The sequence below is a fragment of the Triticum dicoccoides genome, chromosome 2A, assembly GCF_002162155.2.
Source record: "Triticum dicoccoides isolate Atlit2015 ecotype Zavitan chromosome 2A, WEW_v2.0, whole genome shotgun sequence".
Classification (NCBI taxonomy): Eukaryota; Viridiplantae; Streptophyta; class Magnoliopsida; order Poales; family Poaceae; genus Triticum; species Triticum dicoccoides.
Genome location: NC_041382.1, coordinates 707,105,490 through 707,132,121, shown reverse-complemented (window position 1 = coordinate 707,132,121; position 26,632 = coordinate 707,105,490).

Genomic DNA, 26,632 nt, shown 5'->3' with positions numbered 1-26,632 from the left:
TGGGCCAAATTCATTCCGTGGTTATAGTCAGCCCGTTTGTGGTCCGTTAATACGTTGGGCCGTTTTCATAGCGTCATCAAATATGTCCTATTAACGATGGCCCGTTATGGTCGGCCCATGAACGGACGATTCCAACTCTAGCCCGTTTATGGCCATAATGTGGCCTGTTATTGTCCCATGTTTGGCCATCGATCATACTGCCCGTATAAGGCCCATTGATGATACGGCCCGTAGAAGGCCCATTGTTTCTCTGGCCCGTAGAAGGCCCATTGTTTCTATGGCCCGTAGAAGGTCCACTGTTTCTACGGCCCGTAGGAGGCACAGTGTCACTACAGTAAATATTAGCCCATGGTTATTGTGGCCTAGTTTTAAAAAATAGGTTATTGCAGCCACTAGCAAACCGCGGAAAAAGAACTGCAATGACTAGAAGCAAACAAATAAACAAAACAACAAGGAAATAAATAAGCAAGCAACTTACGCTAGGCTATCACGGCTATCACACATATTACATCCACTGGGCATAAAAGTTCGCCACCAGTGCAAATAAACGCGCCAACAAAAGAATATACAAAACTGAGAGCACTTTAGAAGGCATTAGGCCTGGCCAGGTCGCCCCCCCCCAAACAGCTGAAGAAGCTGAGTAGACCTCAGTTGTGTCAACGATAGATGCATCAACACTAGATTTAAGGCATGATGGTGCGCACGACAGTCCTCTGACAGCTTCATTGCATCTTTGACTTCAAGTCAGAGCTGAGCTGAAGCAAGCCTTTCTGCTTTAAGTTGAGACTGAAGAAGTCAAACTGATTGAGGGTGCGACTGCACAGAGGTTGTCTCACACCTGCTGGTGAGTAGCTTCAACTCACTGTCTTCATCAAGACAGGACCTTGGGGTCATCTCGCTGTCCTCAAGATGGTTTGGATCACTATCCTCCCTAAAGTTCTGCCTGTCGTAAGAGATACGATTCTGAAAGAGAAACAAGGAGACACGTAACAGGTTTCACAATTATATAAGCAAATAAATGGATCTGTTCTGCATAAGGAACATGTTTTTACAACTACAATTTGAAACTAGTAGTTGTTGCAAACATCCAATCAGATGTAAACAGCAAAGCAAACAATAGTGGAGGAAATGATGCCTATCCAAATCTATACTAGAACAAAGTTTGAAGGCTTGAGAAGGATGAACTTGCATTACATGTTAACACGGGCTGGACAAAGCCCTTGTGACGCCCCGAGACCGATGTGCCATGTGTCCTCTAGTTATTCGCTGTTGTTTCCTTGTCTTTTGCTTGCGTGTTGCATTTCATCATGTCATCATGTGTATTGCATCATCATGTTTTCAAAACTTGCATCCGTCCGGTTTCTCCCCGTTCCTTCCGTTGTCTGTTCTGAGTCCAGACACACTCGCACGCGCCCGCGGCATGTCCGAAATAGTATTTTATAAGTGGCCGGGAGATGTTCTCGGAATGGGATGAGAGTTGGCGTGTGGTCTTATTATAGTGTAGATAGACCGCCTGTCAAGTTTCATCGCTTTCGGAGTTCGTTTGATAGCCCAACTGTTAAACTATAGCGACAGTATAGTCGGTCTAACGTCGGACGTTTTCGGTCTCTGGAAACCGTGCCGGGCTGCATATCTCCCCTCTTCTCTCAGACCGACCCGCTCTTCACAATCCGCCAGACCTAACCTAACCTCTCTCGTCAGCCCGCGACCCTCCTCGCGTGCGCGCCCGAAAGTTGTCCCGGACCCGACCCGGGCTGTCGCTACCATTGTGTCCGGATCATCCCCAAACATCTGCAAAATATCATCGTTTTATTTATTGGACTCCTTAGCATATTTATTCTCGTCCGTCGGATTTTGATCCGATGATCCAAATCCCTCTCCTTTCACCTACATGCTATATATAGCCCCTAACCCTAAAATCAAGGAGTTTGTCCCATCAGTCCTGTCCCGCCACCAGCCACGAGATCCACCTCGTTTTCCCTATCGCTGCAATCAGGACATCCCTTGTCTTCCCGATCCACCCACCGAGCCAACCAACACCGCCAGGCCGGACCTCACCGGCCCTCCCCGACCAGGTCCCTCCGATCCTCTTTGTACTCCTCTCTCTCGCCCTGCCGTATTTTTCTTCCTCTCTAACCTCTCTCCCTCTCTGCCATGGATGACCTCAGGAGCTCCCGAAGATGCCATGGCTCCTGGACCTCAAGTCCTCGCCGGATCTAACTGGGAATGGAGGGTCTAGTCCATCCCCGACATCCGGTCGTCCCGTGCCTCGCCGGAGCGCCTCCCCGCCATGACTGCCTGGACCGGAAGCCCATCCTCGCCTCATTCCTGTCACACCCTAGCTAGTCATGCATTAGAGTGTTGCATCATGTTTATTCTTTTATCAGAAACCTGAAATGGGGATGACAGAACCCCCAGTCCCCTCTGAAACCAATTAGGGTTTACTAAAAACTTTTTCAATGAACCTGAAATGCCCTTCTAAAATGCCCACCATTTTTGTCTTGGTTCAGAACCTCTGCCAAAAGTGATGCACATTTTCCTAGGCCATCTTAGGGTTTGTGAATTAAATCATAAATATTTGAATTTGGGCATTTAAAATTATATAAAATATTTAAATGCTCAAATATCTCCAAACTAAAATGTTTCATGTTGGAAATAATCCAACTATGGACCAGGAGTAGTTTGGTGATTTTAGGAGTTGCCTAAGTATTTTTAATAATTCAACAAAGTTGCAGAAGTATTAAAAATACAGAAAACAGAGAAAAATGGAAAAAACTTACCTGGCGCCAGCACCCGGCCCACCTGCCGGCCTAGCCCAGCGCCGCTCCAGCGAGCTGCTTGCCGGCCAGGCAGGCAGGCAGGTGCCCGACGGCGACCGCAGCGCGCGCCACGCACCTGCTCGCCGCCTCGCCGCTCCCCTCGCCCGGTGACGTCGTGGATCGCTCTCCCTCTCTCCCCCGAACCCCCCAGACACCCCCTCTCCTCTCCAGCTCCTCCCCCTCGCGCTCCCCCGCCATGACTGATGCCACCACCGCCGTGCCTACGTCGTAGCCGTGCTCCCCGCCGCCCGTGCGTCCTCTCGTCGTGTCCAGGAGCTCCGCCGCTGTCCACTTCATCGAGCAAGCTGAGCCCCGAGCGCTCGCAACGCCCGAGCCCACCGCAACGACCTCGCCCGAACCGCCGTCGCCGGAGATCCCCTTCAACGCCGTCGTCGCTCCGGTCCGTCCCCGGCCGCACCAAGGGCTTCGTCGAACTCCCTGTGAGCTTAGCCATCTTCCCCTCCCCTCTTTTCTTGCTCCCGAGCCGTGTAGCGACCTCCCGGAGCTCAACCGCACCCACCACCGTGGAGCTCGTAGCCGACGTGCTCCCGGTCACCCTCCGGCCACTCGACGGTGTCCATCATGCTCCCCGCGTCACGTAGCACCTAACTAGCTACTCCCCGCACCTCACCGACCCCCCTAGCGACAAGTTCGACTTCGGCCGAACTCCGGTGGCCGCCAAAGTCATCGCCGGCGCCAACTCCGGCCACCCCGACCCCAACGGACTCCACCAAGAGTCGCGGTTCGTCCTCAGCTCCTCTCCGGTGGCCTCCGCGGCTCGTTTGGTTGCCGGAACGGCAAAAACCACTTCCGCCGCCGCGTCGGGCTCGCCGGCGGCTAAACGCCGGTGCAGCCGACCCGGGTTTGACCACGGGTGGGCCCTGGTTGACTCCCCTGAGTCTATGACAGGTGGGGCCCAGCCCTGTTAATTAAACAGGTTTAGTTTTAATTAAACTTTAACTAATCTAATCACACTGACACGCGGGACCCACTGTCAGGTTTGACCCGGACGTGTCCCGTTGACCTGCTGACGTCACACTGACGTCAGGCTGACGCAATAATTGATTTTTTGGAATTAATCTAATATAGGAAATTCCAGAATATAGTTTAAACTTCAAAAATTCATAACTTTTATTCTGTAACTCCAAATCAGACAAATTATATATGAAAAATGATCAGAAAAATCCAATCTATCCATCTGTACTATTTTCATGCATGATTAAACAAGTTAACCTGATGTTTAATGCAGAACAAGCAAAAACACTTTAAAGGGCCATGTTTGAGTTTGAAATTTGAATCTTTGATTCAAATTGGTTCAAACCCCTCTGGTCTTAGTTGCATTAGCCCAACACACTCATATTGCCATGTTTCATGCATGCATCATATTGTTGCACATTGTTTGGTGATGGTTGTGTATCGGTGTTCTTTGCGGCAGGTTCTGCCTCCGAGGAGTACCGTGATTACCCTAACGAAGAACCGTATCAGTGCATCTAACCATCAGGCAAGCAACCAACCATTTGATCACATCGATACAATCCCATGATCTCGCTCCTGCTCTCTTTTACTGCATTAAGACAACGCGTTCAAACTGCTGTGTGCTACGGTAGTTGAACCCACTTCCTCTGCATGACCTGTCCTTGCCACAGTAACTAGATGAAACCCACTAGCATGTGTAGGAGTTGATTGAGCCATATGTATGTGTTGTTCCTACCTTGCTATGCCTGCTATGCTTAGAGTCGTGTCAGGTCTGGTTCATCTGGGTGATGGGCTAGAGTGAAATGATTATGTCGGTAATGAGAGTGGTGTGTTGAACACGATTTGGTAAAGGTATCGATGAGAGGCCATGTAGGAGTACATGGTGGGTTGTTTCATTGAAGCCGACCTTAAGCACTGAGATCTGTATGTGTGATTTAAGATACAGCTACTACCATGCATTGGGCCCTGAAATATGACCCCGCTCGACTTCTTATTCACCCTAGCTCTCTGTCCAGGAGTTGCAAGTTGTTTCTGGTGTTTGTAGCCTACTGGAGGCCGTGGACAGCGCTGACCGTAGGGGTGGGCTGTGATGCGGTAGGTACGTGGCCGGGTGTACCGAATACCCGTTAGGTATCTCGGGAACCCTGTTCACATCGTTCGGGGCCGTATGGGAAACCTCGGCCAGACTCCCTGCGGATGGAACCTGGATAGGCGATAAACCTGGACTAGAGACTTAGGTGTTTAGGTAGGTCGTGGTCTACACCCACGTCGGCTTTCGCTTGAAGTCTGTCGAGCACATGTCGTGTGCAGACGCTAAGTGGTGGAAATATGTATGAAGAAGTACACCCCTGCAGGGTTATCATGATCTATTCGAATAGCCGCGTCCGCGGTAAGGACTACTTGGTTGCCTATACAGTTCATAGACAAGTAAATGGAAACTACTAAAAGCCTCAAGATAAGTGTGAGTGCCGAGGATGGCTCTTCCGTAGGAAGACGGAGGTGGATCCTCGGTGGTGTATTGAAGTGGTGAGTAGTGGACTCGTGTACGCAAAACCATTTCAAGTTGGAGTCTCGTAGGATAGTCTAGCCAAGAGTCAAAGCTGGCTTGCTGCAATAACTCCACCAACCCTTCTTGATAATGTGCATGTATGTAGGATCTGATGTAAGTCTTGCTGAGTACCTTTGTACTCATGTTGCTATAATTTACATTTTTACAGAAGACGCTGCAACCCCTTCTGATGGGTTCTTCGTAGACGTTGACATCAATGAGTAGGCTAAGGCCCAGGTGGTGATCCTGAGCTTGTGAAGGACCACGTAGTATAGCTAGGCTTTCCAAGCCTCTTTTATTTTGCTAGTTGTCTGTACTCAGACAAGTTACTTCCGCTGCTGGTTTGTATGACTGTATGACTTGAATGTTGGGTCGTGTGACCCGTACCTATGTGTATGTTATGTATGGCTCTTTGAGCCTTAAATAAAGTACTTGTGTCATAGAGTCATGTTGTGATGCCATGTTGTATTTGCACATATCGGGCATATTGCGTGTATGATATTGAAATGCTTGGTATGTGTGGGATCTGACTATCTAGTTGTTTATCTTTGGTAGCCTCTCTTACCGGGAAATGTCTCCTAGTGTTACCGCTGAGCCATGGTAGCTTGCTACTGCTCTGGAACACTTAGGCTGGCCGGCATGTGTCCTTCTTCGTTCCTATGTCTGTCCCTTCGGGGAAATGTCACGCATTGAGTACCGGAGTCCTGTTAGCCCGCTATAGCCCGGTTTATCGGAGTCCTGCTAGCCCAGTGCTACAGCCCGGACCCATATGCTGATGACCGACACGTTCGAAGCTGGGTCATGGATGCCTGTCCCTATAAGTCTGCGCCACTTTGGGTTTACAACTAGTCATGTCAGCCCGGGCTCCTTATCATATGGATGCTAGCGACACTATCATATACGTGAGCCAAAAGGCGCAAACGGTCCCGGGAAAAGGTAAGGCAACACCCGTGGGGATACCATGCGTGAGGCCGCAAAGTGATATGAGGTGTTACAAGCTAGATCGATGTGACTTTGAGTCAGGGTCCTGACAGCGTTGGCATCAGAGCCGGACTGCCTGTAGGTTCTCCAAGCCAAACTGGTCGATGTTGAGTCTAGAAATTCTTTAGTTATATGTAGGGGAATTGTTTGTGGGTTGGAACGTAAGGCTCTTTTTACTTCTTTATCTTATGACATTCTGATCTGAGTCAGTCTATTCTTCCACTGGGGGTTAAGGAATTAGGATCTATTCTCTCTATCAGGTTCACGTGTTACTAATCAGTAGTACCTTATAGGTTTGATGGATACAAGCCTAGTTCAGTTCTACTACCACATTATGTTGCTAGGATGGACTCAGAATTTGATATGATGATGTTGAGTGTGTATGAAATCCTTTGTCAAATGTCTCAAAATCCTTCGTGAGCATTTACAGCTGTTATGCTGCCGAAATTTTGCCAGAAATTCTAATGCCTTTGCATTATGATTGTGCTTTCAGATGGCCACTCGCGACCTCAATCAAGTGGTTCGCCTGACTCGATGCCTAGATGTACCCGGCCATACCGCCATGTTGGTCAGGGTAATGACTGAGGCTGGATACCGTTGGTATCCTGAGTACACGGTCGAAGAGCAATTTCGGGACTTTAATCAAAGCCAGTATCTCTGCACTGTCAGGATATTTCCATCTTATCCTGGATCCACCGAGCCCCTTCACTGCTCCTATGGACTTGGGGTTACTATTGAGATGGTTGTGCAAGACGCCTCCTACTCCATGATGACCATCATGCGAGTCAGGTCTGGCCTATTTCGGGACTCTGATTTTCGGTATATGCCAGGATCACTTCCGGGAGCACAAGGGTATCTCCAGGCTATCTATGCTGACCCCACTCAGGAGGATTCACGGACTCGCACTACTGCTGAGATGCTCGAGGATAAGGACCGTGAAAATCGGGCCTTGAGGCTAGAGCTTTTCAATACCCGTGCTGACCATTGGGCCACGTTGACTCGGTTTGCACCGGCTGTGCAAGCTGGATATTCGGATATGCGCGATCTCTATCCTGTGAGATCTGCTCTGCCAGACGTGATGGGTTGGCGTGATGTAGGAGGCATCACCCCACCCCGTGGTCCCCGCAGGCCACCATCTGTTGGTCCAAGACCTCATCCTAGCCCCTATGGTCCTCAAGCTCCGCGGGATCGTCTGTTCCTGGATGATCATGTTGAGCTTCCAGGCTATGGAGGTGACTTCTACGAGGACTACTACGGATTGGTCTGAGTTAGTGGTAGTATCACTAGTTCGTACTAGCTGTGTCGTCTATCGTCCTGCGTGACTCGTGGGATATGACCTAGTTTGTACCGCTTTCCGAAGGTGTACAAAAATAATGTATAGGAGCTTGGGATGCCTCCGATGAGATGTAATCCTCTTTTCACCGTAATAGTACCTTGTTTGGTCTTGTACTAAACCTTGTATGGTGTGTATGACGATGGAATAAAGAAGCAGTTTCTGTATCTACCATGTCATACGGATGATCATCTTGCATTCCGAGTTATTCCTTACATTCTGTATCCTGTGTCGGGATTTTATCATTCTGACTAAATCATTGTCTTGTTTACCTAGGATGGTCAACACGCGCACTAACCCTGCTCCTCAAGAGCAGGCCGAAGGCAGTGAAGTCAGGAATGCAAATCTGCCTCATCCTCCTTCCCTAGCCGAGGTTATGATGGAAGCCGAAAGAAAAAAGCGGGAGACCAACCGTTTGTTGGAGCGTATTGAACAGAACACAGCACACCATCAGAGGACTAACGTGGTGTCACTCAGTGATTTCATCAAGTTACATCCACCCACGTTCCACCACTCCGTCGAGCCTCTCGACGCTGACGACTGGCTCCGCAGTATTTCTCACAAACTGCATTCTGCGTTAGTAGCTGAGGCTGACAAGGTCACCTTTGCTGCATATCATCTTGAAGGCCCCGCCAGTCTCTGGTGGGAGAATTATGGAGCTATGCGCCCAGCGGGCCATGTCACTACTTGGGCTGAATTCAGCGAGGCTTTCCGTGAACATCACATTCCGGAGGGTCTCATGGACCGTAAACGTGAGGAATTTTGCAATTTCACCCAAGGCCGACTCTCTGTGGATGCTTACAGCAGGGAGTTCGGTAACCTCGCACGATATGCCACTGAGGAAGTTTCTACCGATGCCAAGAAGCAAGCAAGGTTCCGTAAGGGGCTTAGTCCTGAGCTTCGCCGCGACCTCCATCTGCATGAGTGCACATCTTTTCAGAAGCTTGTTAACAAGGCCATCAGTGCTGAGACTGGTCAGACTGATTATGACGCAACACGCAAGCATGGCCGTGACGTGGGTTCCTCACCCGGTGCTGGTCCTCAGAAACGCCGCGTGTGGGTGCCCAACACTGCCCTGCCACCCAGGTTCACACCGAGGCCATCCTTCCAGGCGCCTCGCCCCGTTCAACAGTCTGCACCAGCCAAGCCCTATGGTGGTCCAACCAACAGTGCTCCTCCACGTACCAGTTCCGTGACTTGTTTCAAGTGTGGGGAATCTGGCCACTATATGCGTGAATGTCCCCAGACCAACCCCAACCAATCTGCTAAAGCTGTTGGCCGTGGCAAGCCGACAGGGAAAGTGTTCCACGCCAAGCCGGCCACCGCTACACGTGGCCACGTCAACTGTATCTCTGCCGAAGAAGCTCAAGAGGATCCCAACGTCGTTCTCGGTACGCTCCTTGTTAATTGCCACTCGGCATCTGTTCTTTTCGATACAGGAGCCTCTCATTCATTTATATCCGAGAACTATGCTCGTTTGCATAACACCGCATTCTGTGACATGCCATCCACTATGGAAATTTCTACTCCCGGTTCTAGATGGCAGACCTCCAGGGTAAGTTATGGAAATGAAATCCAAGTCGACAGACTTGTTTTCCTTGCATCTTTGATAGCTCTCAAATTTTCAGATATTAATATCATTTTGGGTATGGACTGGATGTCAGCTCATCATGCCAAAATTGATTGCTTCTCTAGGACTGTTCAACTCAGTCATCCTTCGGGGAAGATAGTCAATGTCTTGACCCGAATAGCCAAGCGACAGTTATATTCTCTTAACGCCAGCCCTTTGCCAGACCTTGAGGACGTTCCGGTAGTCCGTGACTTCCCGGATGTCTTCCCAGAGGAATTGCCAGGTGTTCCACCTGACAGGGATGTTGAGTTCGTAATAGACCTCATTCCAGGAACCGTTCCGATTGCTAGAAGACCCTATAAGATGGCACCACTAGAACTAGCCGAGCTTAAGAAACAACTCGATGAGTCCTTGAAAAAGGGTTTCATCCGACCTAGTTCATCTCCGTGGGCTTGCCCCGTCCTCTTCGTCAAGAAGAAGGATGGTACGGACCGGATGGTTGTAGATTATCGACCTGTCAATTTGGTCACAATCAAGAACAAATATCCGCTCCCCAGGATCAACGACCTGTATGATCAGCTCGTTGGATCCTCAGTCTTCTCCAAAATGGATTTGAGGTTGGGCTACCATCAAATCAAAATCAGAAACGGGGACATTCCTAAAACGGCCTTTGTTACTCGTTATGGCCAATACGAGTACACCGTCATGTCCTTCGGTTTAACCAACGCTCCAGCCACCTTTTCTCGGTTAATGAACTCAATCTTCATGGAGTATTTGGATAAATTCGTCGTTGTTTACCTCGATGATATACTCATCTACTCCAAGAACGAGGAAGAACATGCCGAACATCTAAGGCTAGTGTTGAAGAAACTTCGAGAGCATCGCCTTTATGCCAAATTTTCTAAATGTGAATTCTGGTTGTCAGAAGTGACCTATCTGGGTCATGTAATATCTGGTAAAGGTATTGCTGTTAACCCTGAGCGAGTTCAAGCCATCCTTAATTGGACTCCACCTGAATCGGTCAAGCAAGTTCGGAGTTTTCTGGGCTTAGCGAGCTATTGCCGTCGCTTTGTCGAAAATTTCTCCAAAGTTGCTAAACCTCTAACTGAACTCCTCAAGAAAGATAAAAAGTTTGAATGGACTCCACAATGTGAGCACAGCTTTCAGGAACTGAAAAGACGCCTGACTTCTGCTCCCGTACTGGTACCGCCAGACTTCTCTAAGGACTTTGTTATCTACTGCGACGCCTCGCGACAAGGACTAGGTTGCATTCTCATGCAAGATCGACACGTAATTGCTTACGCCTCACGGCAATTGCACCCACATGAGGAGAACTATCCTACTCATGATCTAGAACTTGCAGCCGTAGTCTATGCACTTAAAACCTGGCGACATTACCTTCTTGGTAATCGTTGCGAAATATTCACTGATCACCAAAGTCTGAAGTACATCTTCACCCAACCGGATTTGAATCTCAGGCAAAGATGTTGGGTTGAGTTGATCACAGATTTCGACTTAGGAATAACTTACACCCCAGGGAAAGCCAACGTCATGGCTGATGCGCTAAGTCGTAAATCTTATTGTAACAACCTGATGTTACAACAAAGTCAACCGCTTCTCCATGAGGAATTTCGGAAGCTTAACCTTCACATTGTTCCTCAAGGATTTCTTTCCACCTTGGTGGCGAAACCTACTCTTACGGATCAAATCATCGCTGCCCAGAAGCGAGATAAGGGAATAGCTAAGATCAAGGAGAACATTGCTAGCGGAGGTGCTAGTTGTTTCTCCACAAATGATCATGGTGTTGTGTACTTTGAGGACCGTTTAGTGGTTCCCAAGAACCAACATCTACGGCAGTTGATCCTTAAGGAAGCCCATGAATCTCCTCTCACCATTCATCCCGGTAGTACCAAGATGTATCAGGACCTACGCCAGAGGTTCTGGTGGACTAGGATGAAGAGAGAAATTGCTCAGTATATTGCTAATTGCGACGTCTGTCGTCGTGTAAAAGCAGAGCATCAACGGCCTGCTGGCACCCTTCAACCCCTAGCTATTCCTGAATGGAAATGGGATAAAATTGGTATGGATTTCATTACCGGTTTTCCCAGGACCAAGAGAGGGCATAATGCTATCTTTGTCATTGTCGACCGCCTTTCCAAAGTAGCTCATTTCTTACCTGTTCGTGAGAGTATAACCGCTAGTCAGTTGGCAGACTTATACATCTCCCGAATAGTGTCTCTCCATGGTGTTCCTTTGGAAATTAACTCGGATCGAGGAAGTCTTTTCACCTCTCGATTTTGGGAAAGTTTCCAAAATGCTATGGGAACCCGTCTTTCTTTTAGCACCTTTCCACCCTCAGTCGAGTGGTCAAGTGGAACGCGTCAACCAGATTCTAGAAGACATGCTTCGAGCCTCTGTTATCTCTTTCGGAATGGAGTGGGAGAAATGCCTTCCATTTGCCGAATTTGCTTACAACAACAGCTATCAATCTAGCTTGGGTAAAGCCCCTTTTGAAGTTCTCTATGGACGACGGTGTCGAACACCCCTTAACTGGTCAGAAACCGGGGAAAGACCATTCTTTGGCCCAGATATGATTCAGGAAGCAGAAGAGCAAGTTCGCATCGTTCGTGAAAAGTTGAAAACGGCCCAATCTCGTCAAAAGAGTCAATATGACCGAAAACATAAGGCTATGACTTTCGAGGTTGACGAGAAGGCTTACCTTCGGGTTACCCCTCTGAAGGGAACCCATCGTTTCGGTATCAAAGGCAAATTGGCTCCTCGTTACATTGGACCTTTTCGCATTCCCGCTAAACGAGGAGAAGTTGCCTACCAGTTGGAACTACCTCCGCATCTCTCCAGAGTCCATGATGTCTTCCACGTTTCTCAACTCAGGCGTTGCTTCTCGGATCCTATCCGTGGAGTGGACCACGAAACGCTTGATCTCCAAGATAATCTCACATATCGAGAGTACCCCATTCGTATCCTCGATCAGGCCGAGCGTACCACTCGACGTCATAATATCAAGTTTCTCAAAGTTCAATGGTCGCACCATTCTGAGGATGAAGCAACTTGGGAAAGGGAGGATCGTCTTCGACTCGAGTATCCCGCCATTTTTCCGGAGGAACCCAAATCTCGGGACGAGATTCTTTTGAGTGGGGGTGAGTTGTCACACCCTAGCTAGTCATGCATTAGAGTGTTGCATCATGTTTATTCTTTTATCAGAAACCTGAAATGGGGATGACAGAACCCCCAGTCCCCTCTGAAACCAATTAGGGTTTACTAAAAACTTTTTCAATGAACCTGAAATGCCCTTCTAAAATGCCCACCATTTTTGTCTTGGTTCAGAACCTCTGCCAAAAGTGATGCACATTTTCCTAGGCCATCTTAGGGTTTGTGAATTAAATCATAAATATTTGAATTTGGGCATTTAAAATTATATAAAATATTTAAATGCTCAAATATCTCCAAACTAAAATGTTTCATGTTGGAAATAATCCAACTATGGACCAGGAGTAGTTTGGTGATTTTAGGAGTTGCCTAAGTATTTTTAATAATTCAACAAAGTTGCAGAAGTATTAAAAATACAGAAAACAGAGAAAAATGGAAAAAACTTACCTGGCGCCAGCACCCGGCCCACCTGCCGGCCTAGCCCAGCGCCGCTCCAGTGAGCTGCTTGCCGGCCAGGCAGGCAGGCAGGTGCCCGACGGCGACCGCAGCGCGCGCCACGCACCTGCTCGCCGCCTCGCCGCTCCCCTCGCCCGGTGACATCGTGGATCGCTCTCCCTCTCTCCCCCGAACCCCCCAGACACCCCCTCTCCTCTCCAGCTCCTCCCCCTCGCGCTCCCCCGCCATGACTGATGCCACCACCGCCGTGCCTACGTCGTAGCCGTGCTCCCCGCCGCCCATGCGTCCTCTCGTCGTGTCCAGGAGCTCCGCCGCTGTCCACTTCATCGAGCAAGCCGAGCCCCGAGCGCTCGCAACGCCCGAGCCCACCGCAACGACCTCGCCCGAACCGCCGTCGCCGGAGATCCCCTTCAACGCCGTCGTCGCTCCGGTCCGTCCCCGGCCGCACCAAGGGCTTCGTCGAACTCCCTGTGAGCTTAGCCATCTTCCCCTCCCCTCTTTTCTTGCTCCCGAGCCGTGTAGCGACCTCCCGGAGCTCAACCGCACCCACCACCGTGGAGCTCATAGCCGACGTGCTCCCGGTCACCCTCCGGCCACTCCACGGTGTCCATCATGCTCCCCGCGTCACGTAGCACCTAACTAGCTACTCCCCGCACCTCACCGACCCCCCTAGCGACAAGTTCGACTTCGGCCGAACTCCGGTGGCCGCCAAAGTCGTCGCCGGCGCCAACTCCGGCCACCCCGACCCCAACGGACTCCACCAAGAGTCGCGGTTCGTCCTCAGCTCCTCTCCGGTGGCCTCCGCGGCTCGTTTGGTTGCCGGAACGGCAAAAACCACTTCCGCCGCCGCGTCGGGCTCGCCGGCGGCTAAACGCCGGTGCAGCCGACCCGGGTTTGACCACGGGTGGGCCCTGGTTGACTCCCCTGAGTCTATGACAGGTGGGGCCCAGCCCTGTTAATTAAACAGGTTTAGTTTTAATTAAACTTTAACTAATCTAATCACACTGACACGCGGGACCCACTGTCAGGTTTGACCCGGACGTGTCCCGTTGACCTGCTAACGTCACACTGACGTCAGGCTGACGCAATAATTGATTTTTTGGAATTAATCTAATATAGGAAATTCCAGAATATAGTTTAAACTTCAAAAATTCATAACTTTTATTCTGTAACTCCAAATCAGACAAATTATATATGAAAAATGATCAGAAAAATCCAATCTATCCATCTGTACTATTTTCATGCATGATTAAACAAGTTAACCTGATGTTTAATGCAGAACAAGCAAAAACACTTTAAAGGGCCATGTTTGAGTTTGAAATTTGAATCTTTGATTCAAATTGGTTCAAACCCCTCTGGTCTTAGTTGCATTAGCCCAACACACTCATATTGCCATGTTTCATGCATGCATCATATTGTTGCACATTGTTTGGTGATGGTTGTGTATCGGTGTTCTTTGCGGCAGGTTCTGCCTCCGAGGAGTACCGTGATTACCCTAACGAAGAACAGTATCAGTGCATCGAACCATCAGGCAAGCAACCAACCATTTGATCACATCAATACAATCCCATGATCTCGCTCCTGCTCTCTTTTACTGCATTAAGACAACGCGTTCAAACTGCTGTGTGCTACGGTAGTTGAACCCACTTCCTCTGCATGACCTGTCCTTGCCACAGTAACTAGATGAAACCCACTAGCATGTGTAGGAGTTGATTGAGCCATATGTATGTGTTGTTCCTACCTTGCTATGCCTGCTATGCTTAGAGTCGTGTCAGGTCTGGTTCATCTGGGTGATGGGCTAGAGTGAAATGATTATGTCGGTAATGAGAGTGGTGTGGTGAACATGATTTGGTAAAGGTATCGATGAGAGGCCATGTAGGAGTACATGGTGGGTTGTTTCATTGAAGCCGACCTTAAGCACTGAGATCTGTATGTGTGATTTAAGATACAGCTACTACCATGCATTGGGCCCTGAAATATGACCCCGCTCGACTTCTTATTCACCCTAGCTCTCTGTCCAGGAGTTGCAAGTAGTTTCTGGTGTTTGTAGCCTACTGGAGGCCGTGGACAGCGCTGACCATAGGGGTGGGCTGTGATGCGGTAGGTATGTGGCCGGGTGTACCGAATACCCGTTAGGTATCTCGGGAACCCTGTTCACATCGTTCGGGGCCGAATGGGAAACCTCGACCGGACTCCCTGCGGATGGAACCTGGATAGGCGATAAACCTGGACTAGAGACTTAGGTGTTTAGGTAGGTCGTGGTCTACACCCACGTCGGCTTTCGCTTGAAGTCTGCCGAGAACATGTCGTGTGCAGACGCTAAGTGGTGGAAACATGTATGAAGAAGTACACCCCTACAGGGTTATCATGATCTATTCGAATAGCCGCGTCCGCGGTAAAGGACTACTTGGTTGCCTATACAGTTCATAGACAAGTAAATGGAAACTACTAAAAGCCTCAAGATAAGTGTGAGTGCCGAGGATGGCTCTTCCGTAGGAAGACGGAGGTGGATCCTCGGTGGTGTATTGAAGTGGTGAGTAGTGGACTCGTGTACGCAAAACCATTTCAAGTTGGAGTCTCGTAGGATAGTCTAGCCAAGAGTCAAAGCTGGCTTGCTGCAATAACTCCACCAACCCTTCTTGATAATGTGCATGTATGTAGGATCTGATGTAAGTCTTGCTGAGTACCTTTGTACTCATGTTGCTATAATTTACATTTTTACAGAAGACGCTGCAACCCCTTCTGATGGGTTCTTCATAGACGTTGACATCAATGAGTAGGCTAAGGCCCAGGTGGTGATCCTGAGCTTGTGAAGGACCACGTAGTATAGCTAGGCTTTCCAAGCCTCTTTTATTTTGCTAGTTGTCTGTACTCAGACAAGTTACTTCCGCTGCTGGTTTGTATGACTGTATGACTTGAATGCTGGGTCGTGTGACCCGTACCTATGTGTATGTTATGTATGGCTCTCTGAGCCTTAAATAAAGTACTTGTGTCATAGAGTCATGTTGTGATGCCATGTTGTATTTGCACATATCGGGCATATTGCGTGTATGATATTGAAATGCTTGGTATGTGTGGGATCTGACTATCTAGTTGTTTATCTTTGGTAGCCCTCTCTTACCGGGAAATGTCTCCTAGTGTTACCGCTGAGCCATGGTAGCTTGCTACTGCTCTGGAACACTTAGGCTGGCCGGCATGTGTCCTTCTTCGTTCCTGTGTCTGTCCCTTCGGGGAAATGTCACGCATTGAGTACCGGAGTCCTGTTAGCCCGCTACAGCCCGGTTTACCGGAGTCCTGCTAGCCCAGTGCTACAGCGCGGACCCACATGCTGATGACCGACACGTTCGAAGCTGGGTCATGGATGCCTGTCCCTGTAAGTCTGCGCCACTTTGGGTTTACAACTAGTCATGTCAGCCCGGGCTCCTTATCATATGGATGCTAGCGACACTATCATATACGTGAGCCAAAAGGCGCAAACGGTCCCGGGAAAAGGTAAGGCAACACCCGTGGGGATACCGTGCGTGAGGCCGCAAAGTGATATGAGGTGTTACAAGCTAGATCGATGTGACTTTGAGTCGGGGTCCTGACAGTTCCACCCCTCGCCTCACCTCTGGGCAAATAGGCTCCATAGGGCTGGATCCATTCGTCCACTCCATCCCTGCCATCCCGCCGGAGTCCTCAGCTCGCCGGAGTTGCGCCAAGTTCGCCTGCATCGCGCCAGACGCCGCCCACCGCTGCTGCCTTGCCGCCGTTCCCTCGCGTCCTCTGCTTCGTTCGAACCAGGGAAGGGGACGAGCGCCCCTATGTTGACCCGCCTCCCTGTTCGTCTGGAGCGCCAGCGACAGATTGCACCCAGGCCCAGCGCGAGGCCCAGCTGCGCACCCCCTGTCGGCCTCCCTCTTCCCACTGAACCGGGCCGAGCCCATGGTGAGGCCACCCCGATGACGCCCCTCTTTTTTTCCCTGCTGTTGGGCTGCCCAGATTCGGCCCGTTTCTATTTTTTTCCCTGCGCTGCGATTTTCTCTATTATCCAGAAAACTGTTGTTTTACAGTAAAGTCCCTAGACAACATGCATATAATAACTCACAAACCGTGCATCGGATTAAAACAAACTTAATATGAAACTTGCTTAGTTTTTAATCTAGTTTAATAATATGTCGTTTTCATCCATGTTTAAAAAATTAAAAATGTTGTTTGTTTTAATTTGCTCTTGTCATGTTAAAATGTTTTATTTCATAACTAAATAACCGTAACTCGGAATTTAATAAACTTTCTATGTAAATGGGGTAGAATTTTGCCTAGTTTAACATGGTGGCTTCACTTTGCATGCTTAACAACTCTAAAATTATGTTTAGGGCAGAACAGTACCAAACCTAATATATGCATATGAGGAGTTTCCGGAATTGTTGTTTGTTGTTCCGGCCTCATTTTAAACTTGCCTAGATAGGTAGTTTTCATATGCTTCACCTCTTGACATGCTTAACAACATTTAATATTGTTGGGTACATAACCGAGAGAGAACTAAATAATTGATGTGGTGTTTCGTCAATATGCAACGGAGTTGCATATTGAGCTCCACTTAACTTGTAGTATTGTTTGTGCACCTTGCCATGCCATGAATCATTAAACCGGACATGCATCATACTTGATTGTGCATCATGCCATGATTATGTGGTGGTTACTATGTTGTTTGCTCTTTTCCGGTGTTGCTTCTTCGGGTTGGTTCCGATAACGTCGCGTTTGTGAGGACCCGTTCGACTACGCCCGTTTGTCTTCTTCATGGACTCGTTCTTCTTCCTTGCGGGATTTCAGGCAAGATGATCATACCCTCGAAATCACTTCTATCTTTGCTTGCTAGATGCTCGCTCTTTTGCTATGCCTATGCTACGATACCTACCACTTGCTTATCATGCCTCCCATATTGTTGAACCAAGCCTCTACCCACCTTGTCCTAGCAAACCGTTGTTTGGCTATGTTACCGCTTTGCTCAGCCCCTCTTATAGCGTTGTTAGTTGCAGGTGAAGATTGAAGTTTGTTCCTTGTTGGAACATGGAGATGTTGTTCCTTGTTGGAACATGTTTACTTGTTGGGATATCACAATATATCTTATTTAATTAATGCATCTATATACTTGGTAAAGGGTGGAGGCTCGGCCTTATGCCTGGTGTTTTGTTCCACCCTTGTCGCCCTAGTTTCCATCATATCGGTGTTATGTTCCCGGATTTTGCGTTCCTTACGCGGTTGGGTAATAATGGGAACCCCTTCACAGTTCGCCTTGAATAAAACTCTTCCAGCAATGCCCAACTTTGGTTTTACCATTCGCCACCTAGTCTTTTCTTTTCCCTTGGGAGTCGCGCTCCTGAGGGTCATCATTATTTTACCCCCCCCCGGGCCAGTGCTCCTCTGAGTGTTGGTCCAACCTGTCAGTTGCCGGTGGCCACCAGGGGCAACTCTGGGCTGGCCTACCCATACCTTGGACAATCCGGTGTGCCCTGAGAATGAGATATGTGCAGCTCCTATCGGGATTTGTCGGCACATTCAGGCGGTGTTGCTGGACTTGTTTTATCTTTGTCGAAGTTGTCTTGTAGAACCGAGATGCCGAGTCTGATCGGAATGTCTCGGGAGAAGGTTTATCCTTCATTGACCGTGAGAGCTTGTGATGGGCTAAGTTGGGACTCCCCTGCAGGGATTTGAACTTTCGAAAGCCGTGCCCGCGGTTATGGGCAGATGGGAATTTGTTAATGTCCGGTTGTAGAAAACCTGAAGTTGACCTTAATTAAAATACATCAACCGCGTGTGTAACCGTGATGGTCTCTTTCCGGCGGAGTCTGGGAAGTGAACACGAGGTTGGAGTTATGTTTGACGTAGGTTGTTCTAGGATCACTTCTTGATCATAGTTTCTCGATCGTGCTTTGCCTTCTCTTCTCGCTCTCATTTGCGTATGTTAGCCACCATATATGCTAGTCGCTTGTTGCAGCTCCACCTCATGCCTTTTACCTTACCCATAAGCTTAAATAGTCTTGATCGCGAGGGTGTGAGATTGCTGAGTCCCCGTGACTCACAGAGACTTCCAAAACCAGCTTGCAGGTGCCGTTGAACCATGCAGATGACGCAACCAAGCTCAAGGAGGAGCTCGATGAAGATCTTGTCCTTTGTGTTGTTTCGTTTCCAGTTGATCAGTAGTGGAGCCCAGTCGGGACGATCGGGGATCTGTGTAGCTTTTGGGGTAGTCTTCTTTTATTTTGGCTCCGTAGTCGGGCCTTGATTGTATCTAGATGATGTAATGCTTTATTCATGTAATTGTGTGAAGTGGCGATTGTAAGACAACTATGTATTTCTTTTCCCTTGTGTATTACATGGGTTGTGTGAAGATTACCTCACTTGCGACATTGCTTTCAATGCGGTTATGCCTCTAAGTCATGCTTCGACACGTGGGAGATATAGCCGCATCGAGGGCGTTACAGCCCTTCTCCATGTTGATGGAATGATAATTCAATAAATTCCCCAAAGAAAATTCTTTATAAGCGTTGCCATTATTCTACATTTTGCAAAGAGTAAATATAGATCTAATAATATTGGAAGAAACAGAGGATAATGAAGCTCAGGTGCAGACTGATGATACATAATCAAACAGCAATTAATTAAGTACAACGTTACAAGGCAAAAGGGAGAGAGTTACTGACTAGAGCAATGCAGAGCCCATTATTGTTTTGAGATCATATGATCCTTTGAGCAAGGATATTCATGTGAAATTAGTTTACATACAAGAGAGAAGGTAAGGCACAAGCAAAAATTTAGGAGTTCAAATTTTGAATTGATATCATAGACAGTACCTGACGCTGGGCTCCCAGCAGTTCTAATAGGGGTTTGGCCACTGGAGTAGGGGTAAAGTGTGGTACAGTTGGGCCTGTGTTTTCTGTGGCTGCTGATCTATCTGATTTGACAGGTATCACTACCTTTTCCAAATACCTAGTTTGTACTCCTTGACGACCTGCACTCACCCTCTTCCTTTTCGGCACCTATTACGAAAGAACAACATTTGACTGGAAAAACATAGTGTGACGACACATGGAATAGGTACAGAAAATGGATAGGTATGGCATATACTCATATATGATGCTTAAACTAAGTAGATGGTGTAACAAAGTAGAAATAATGCAAGAGGTCAGAAGCAAAATATGTGCGACCAATACAGCTTTCCAAGTTAGAGCAAGCACCTTGATGGGTGAATAAGATAGGCCATCCTCCACCATGCCAAGTTTGTTAGGCAGTGGATCATTCCGCAATATTCCTCTCGTGCACCCATTCTCATATTCATTTTGATAATGTTCAATTTCTGACATGCATGAAAACATAAAAACAAGTGAGATTTTCTTTGTAATGCAGAAGTGATTCTAATCCAACACTGCCTCCCTGTAAACCCCTTTGTGCTATCTCTGCAATTCTTTTAAAAGATGCCCTGCATGCTGTAATTTGTTGTGTGCATTAATATAATGTGGCATACTACTCAAAATATGAGAGCTCCAGAAGTGATGACACTTCGCAGATGATAGCTTCAACATATAGTAAAGAAGAACAAGTCGACCTGACCTGACAGATTCAAAATATACTAAGGGAGAACAACTGGACCTGACCAGTCGACCGCAAGAGAAGAGTATCATCTTAAAGAAGAGTATAAGAGCAAGCAGATTGAAGATATTACAAGTCTTTTAATACAATGTCGGTTGGCCACCCATGATGAACCAGAGCACACAGAGAAATACTATTATTTCCGGTCTCTCCATATGTGGCTCACATGCATTTCGAAACTAAAGTAGGAACATTTAGCTAACCAATTAAACATCTCTCAGTTTTACTAATATCAGCAATAATATCAGATATGAATTTGTACAACTAAGCTTGTTTAGCTCGATGGGTGGAGCAGTGCTATTATGACACGAACCACGTAGGCTGATTGTGGTCATCATAAAATGGGGAAAACATAAGCATGATGAGTACAATGTTGACCGTGGCAGTGGGATGGCAGATCTGAAGCTGCAAACCGCGCAAAGGGTAGTTAGCAACCGATGGTTGCTTTGAAATAACAACTAAGATTTGGTATGGACAAGAAAGTACGGTCAACAAGTGACAAAGAAATGCAATTATGATGTCTCTCTATATGTCACGACATGCATTTGGAAACTCAAGTGAGACCTTTAGCTAACCAATTAAATGTGTCGGTTAACTAATATCAGTATCATATCACAATCATATTTGAACAACTAAGCTTTTGAATTCTGAGTGTTGTGTTGTTTAGCTTGAAGGGTGGAGTAATGCTAGTACGACAGAAAGCACCTACGCAGATCATAGTAGAGTAGATAAAAGGAGAAAACCCTAAGCATCAAGAGAAAAATTAGGAAAGTGGAACTAGCTGGACCAGTGGGTGGCGGACATGCTTTTCGAAATGAATATAGGAACATTAGGTGACCAATTAAACGTTCTCTGTTTTAGTGATATGAGCATCATATCAGATTCGTATTTCAACACGTAAGCTTTGGGTTGAGGTCTTGAGGAGCAGTGCTAGCACGACACGAAGCACCTACGATGATGGTAGTGAATATAAAGGGGGGAAACCATAAGCTTTACGAGTATAGTGCCCGTGCCATGGCGGATCTGAAGGTGCAAACCGGACAAATCTACTTCGCAACCAATGTTTTGCTTTCAACTAGCCACTAGGTACAGACAAGAAAAGTACAGTAAACAAATTACAATCTATTTTCCGGGTGAGATCAATAACTTAAGCACATATGGAAGAGTACCACCTCTCTTGCGACGCCATGTAGGCCTATGCTGATACGTTGAGGGTGCTGCGGGTGCGATGTCTGTCGGCGGCGGGGAAGAAGACTTTAGACGGCAGACGACCGGGTCTGGGATATATCCTGTTGCCGTGGACAAGGCGGTCGTAGGAGCGGCAACGACAAGGTGGACGACGGCGCCGATGAAGCGAGAGGAGGCGATGAAAGGATCCTGGTCCAGCGCCGTGGATGAGAGACATCCATCTCTTGCAGTGGACGACGGGGTAGGGGTAGCGGCTCCGGCAAGGTGGAGGATGGGGTGGCGGACGGAGGAGGCTGGCCGCAGTGCGGAGGTTGTCGTGCCGCCGACGGTGTATGAATGGGGAAATGGAGGGGAGGGGGATCTCAAACTTTGGGACACGCTTCTCTGAAATGGGGGGAAAGTTACGAACTTATCCCCTGTTTAAAATTTCGGACATCGCGTCGATTGGGGATAGGACGGTAATCTCGCATCTCCCAAATATTTGCCGGTAACTATTTCGGGCGAGGAGAGGGTGTTTTGCCGCCCACGGTTGGCGCCCATGGTGTATGAACGGGGCTGACAGGTAGGGTGGTTGTGTCATGTCTGATGGAAGTTACACATCTGCCCCTATTTAAAATATTAGCCTACATCGATTTCGGGCGAGGAGAGGGTGTTTTGCCGCCCACGGTTGGCGCCCACGGTGTATGAACGGGGCTGACAGGTAGGATGGTTGTGTCACGTCTGATGGAAGTTACACATCTGCCCCTATTTAAAATATAAGCCTACATCGATTTTGGACGAGGAGAGTTTGTTTTGCCGCCCACCATGTATGAATGGGGAAATGGAGGAAGAGACACATGTCTTTCGGATGAGCTTGAATCAAATGTGTTTTGCCGCCCACGTTTGGCGCCCACCGTGTCTGAATGGGCTCAGAGGCCGTCATGTCACGTCTGATTGACGTTACTAGTCTACCCCTATTGACAACAGTGTAAATCCTGTCGACAAGGATGTCAAGTGTCAGGGGTAGACAGTAATTTCCATCTCGCAAACACTTGCTTCGAGCAGCCCACAAATTATAGTGGGTGTTTAGCCGCTTCGTTCAAAACTTGGGAGAATTAGCATTCACGTTTGCCCTGGGACCTGGCAAACTAAATTCAAATCCAATTTGTATTCGATTACGAATATCCACAGATAATTATACATTTTGTTATTTATTTCTTCAAAACCACAACAAAGATTTATTCCACCTTTATATATGATTATGATTTAGAAATGTTGTGATCTTCGAATTCAGTAGGTTGGATACACTCTGAGTCAAACAGTTATTTCATCCAATACAATATGCTCACACGACAAACAGTTCATCTTATGTCAATCATACAAGTACTGAGGATTACCTCGCCTAAAAAATTCGGATCATTACAACACATGGACAACATAGGGGGTCTTGCAACATAATCCATTCAGAGACATGACACAACATGCAAGTACAATAATCTAATGAAAATTTCAACTGGTATCTAAAGAAGAACCGGGATTATCTTGGGCTTCAGATAGCAGAAACAGCAGGACCTCCTTCGTCTTCAAATGCAACATTCTTACTTCCTCCAATTCTTGGGTTGCTTGCATAATGCGTGCCGCTAATTCCGTAATTTCCAGCCTCAAGATAAATATTACCTCATTCATGGCAGCCACACCATCTCTTTCTGCCTCTAGTAGAGCCTCAAGCACTATAATATATGTGCTCAGACTGCTCTCCGGCGGTGTTGCCTCTGAACTGCTACCATCTGGTAACATGGATGGCGCACTGCTTCCACAATTAGATTCTGGGGTTGTGCATTGTGTCCTAGTGTGAACGGCATCCTGAAAGGTTTCCGCTGGACATCAGTAAGAGATGGTTATCGTATGATCCAGGCAGTAAGCTTACATGGTAAACGATGGACGAATTATTGCCGAGCATGGCAAACTATATTTAAATGGTTCGAAGCAGCATCAGCCGAAAATAAATTAAAATGGTAAGATGAAACTAGGGATGTAAGTGGCAAATAAACGAAATCCGCCAGTCCCATCTAGTTAGTTTTTGCTACCTCCCTAGTTCATTTTCCTCAAAAAAACAAAAAACTCTTTTGAATTATCATACCACTAGTGGACTTTAATCGGGATTAAACCGGACCCAGTTGACATCCCTAGTTGAAAGGGAGTGTACAACCGCTATATTTAAGTTGCCAAGGCATCTAAGCAGTTGAAATAATCTAATAAAGCACTTAACAGTGTGGCCTCATATAAACTACGAAGACAGTCTTGTGATGAAGTTGAGAGGAAAAGTTAAGGACTCAAATGAAATAGGCATGCATTTCTTTATGATAGTATAGTAGGCACTGCTGACATATTGGCCAACTCAGGTATAGCGTAACAACAAATAAGCATTCGAATCAAGCAATACAGCAAAGCAGACAACTGAACTATTTGTAATTCGATAGGATTACACGTTGAGGGCACAAGCCAAGAAAGCAGCCCACTCGCATTACATTTCACATGTACTAAAACACACTGGCTTACCATATGTTGTTGTGAAGCCTAACTGCTATTGCAATGTTCTTTGAAGATATCGTCAGCATCCCGTGGTTGCAAATCTAGTTGTTGTAGTTTATTCTGCACCATCTATTTAGGTAAAATTAATTTTAATCGCATGCACTGGTCCAAATTGATCATCAATGGTTCATCTAAACTAATGAAAGAAGGGTGTGTGCATACACGACAATACTCCCTCTGATTCTTTTTACTTTGCGTATAACTTTTTCTCAGTTTTCTCGTGTTGCTCTACGCGTTGCTGATTCCTAGCGCTGGTTTCCTTTTGTGCCCCGCCCCATCCGCCTCTGCCCTAATTAATTGGCAAATTAGTCCAAAAAAATTAAACCAGTGCCCTCCTTGGTATGCGGGTCAAGAGTTATGCGCGGAGTAAATAGAATCGGAGGGAGTATATCTGCTTCCCTCTATTTTTATGCTTGTTCGAGGTGCCAGCCCCAAAAGAACAAATAGTTTGCTTGATGGAGTTGGTGGCTCCATAATTAATAGAAGCATCAAATTAGTCATGCAACTTGGGAAGATCAAGAACACACAAACAAGTAATGAACAGAGGCTCGGAGTAGTGATGTAATAGCTAGCATCAGAAAATGTAGGGTAAAACGAACAAAAAGCAGCGGAACCACATGCTAATTTGCTGATGTGTAACTAAGCATAGAGAACATTAAGCAGTCTGATGGAACCAACAGGTGGCATCAGAACAAAACTAAAGCATATTAACTATATGTGCACCGGTATGTAATTTAGCATAGAGAACAAAACTAAAGCATATTAACTATTCGTAGACGCCGGCCGTTGGATAATAGTACCTGATTCTCAGCAGTGTATGGGTATCGTTGTCATACTTGATAGCTAAGGATCGTCGATGGTGCTCATGTTGCGGTTGAGTTTGGGCCGGCTATCGTCGTCGCTGAAGCGGCTCCGGTGCTACGGTTGTGGCGCCTGTCGACATACAAGAAAGCTCATCTGTGGTAAGTGAACAGTTGCACGATAAAGAGAAAAACCGAAGGAGTACAAATCGAAATAACCTGATGAGGCTGCAGCGTCGGTAAAGCAGGGCCGGTGGAGTTGAATATGGCGTCTGTGGAGCGGGTTCGGTGTAGTAGACGAAGGCTTCAGCGGGCGCGTTGTACAGTGCTTTCGGTGAGGCGGATCTGTTGCGGCGGACGAGGGCTTGTATGAAGGGCCAGCGAAGGGGCGGACGACGGAGTCAGTGAAGGGCCTACGTTGTGGTGGACGAGGGCGCCGGTAAGCAGATCCGGTGCGGTGGACCATGATGGCGGTCAAGGAGATCTGGAGCGGTGGACAAGCCAGTCGCTGAAGCGGCTCCGGTGAAGTGGTGAGTTGGCAGTTGGGGGTTCCAAGGTGCGGAAGGTAGATCCGGCGGGGTGTGAGGTCCACCGCTGCGGCGGAGGACTAGATTCGACGGCTTGCCGTGGTTGGGGGGTCGGGGAGGCGAAGGGAAGGGGCTCTGGGGAAGAATGTTGGGGGCAAAGAGGGGAAAACAATGGAGTTACCAAAGCAGCCCTTTTCCGTTCATGTGGCAGGGGTAAAACAGGAATATCGCAGGGCTAAACTTTCGGGCGCGTAATATTTCGATGTGAGCGGGAAGTTTGAAAGCTTTTGGCGCCTAAAATTATAAGTATTCTACTCTCGTACGGCCGACTATGATATCATGGCCGACAATTTGTTTGTTTTGCATGCAAAAAAATGTGCAAGTTTTGAATATGGATCATTGAGCTACTACAAGCAAATACCATCATACGGTCCAATTCAAATGAAATTCCAAATGTGTTTATCCTAAATATGATGACAAAAGCAAAAATGTGTATGTGTATGAATAAAGTGGATGATTATAAAGTTTGAACATGCCCGTATGTGTATATCTCTAGGTTTGATATATGAATTTGAAATCACGAAATCCCGGCTTAAAAAATGTACCTCCATTTAAATGAATTACAAAAGCTAATGATGGAGTCGAATTCCAAAATTCCAATCTTAGGTTTGTAATTCTGGTGCATCAAGGTATATCACGCATGTTCAAAAGTATCGTTATCTCATAGGACAAACTGTGAAACAAATTGATCAACCATGAGTGCACAATGTCTCAATTACGCTAAAGTCCCTCAGATATAGACACCTCACTCTTTATCTGAAGTCAACCCCCCCACCACACACACACACACAGAGAAGTCATTCTCTCCCCCAAACACCAACACACGAGCACATTAACACCCCTCTCTCTTGTAAAGTCCGGACCCCAACATAGGTCTCTATCACTTTGTCTCTCGGGCATGCACACATCTCTTCCCTCACTCTCTAGGTCTCCCACTATCTCTCTTACCCAAGCACACGCACTATGTAGAGTGTATATTTCCCATACACACAAAACGTCGCCCCAA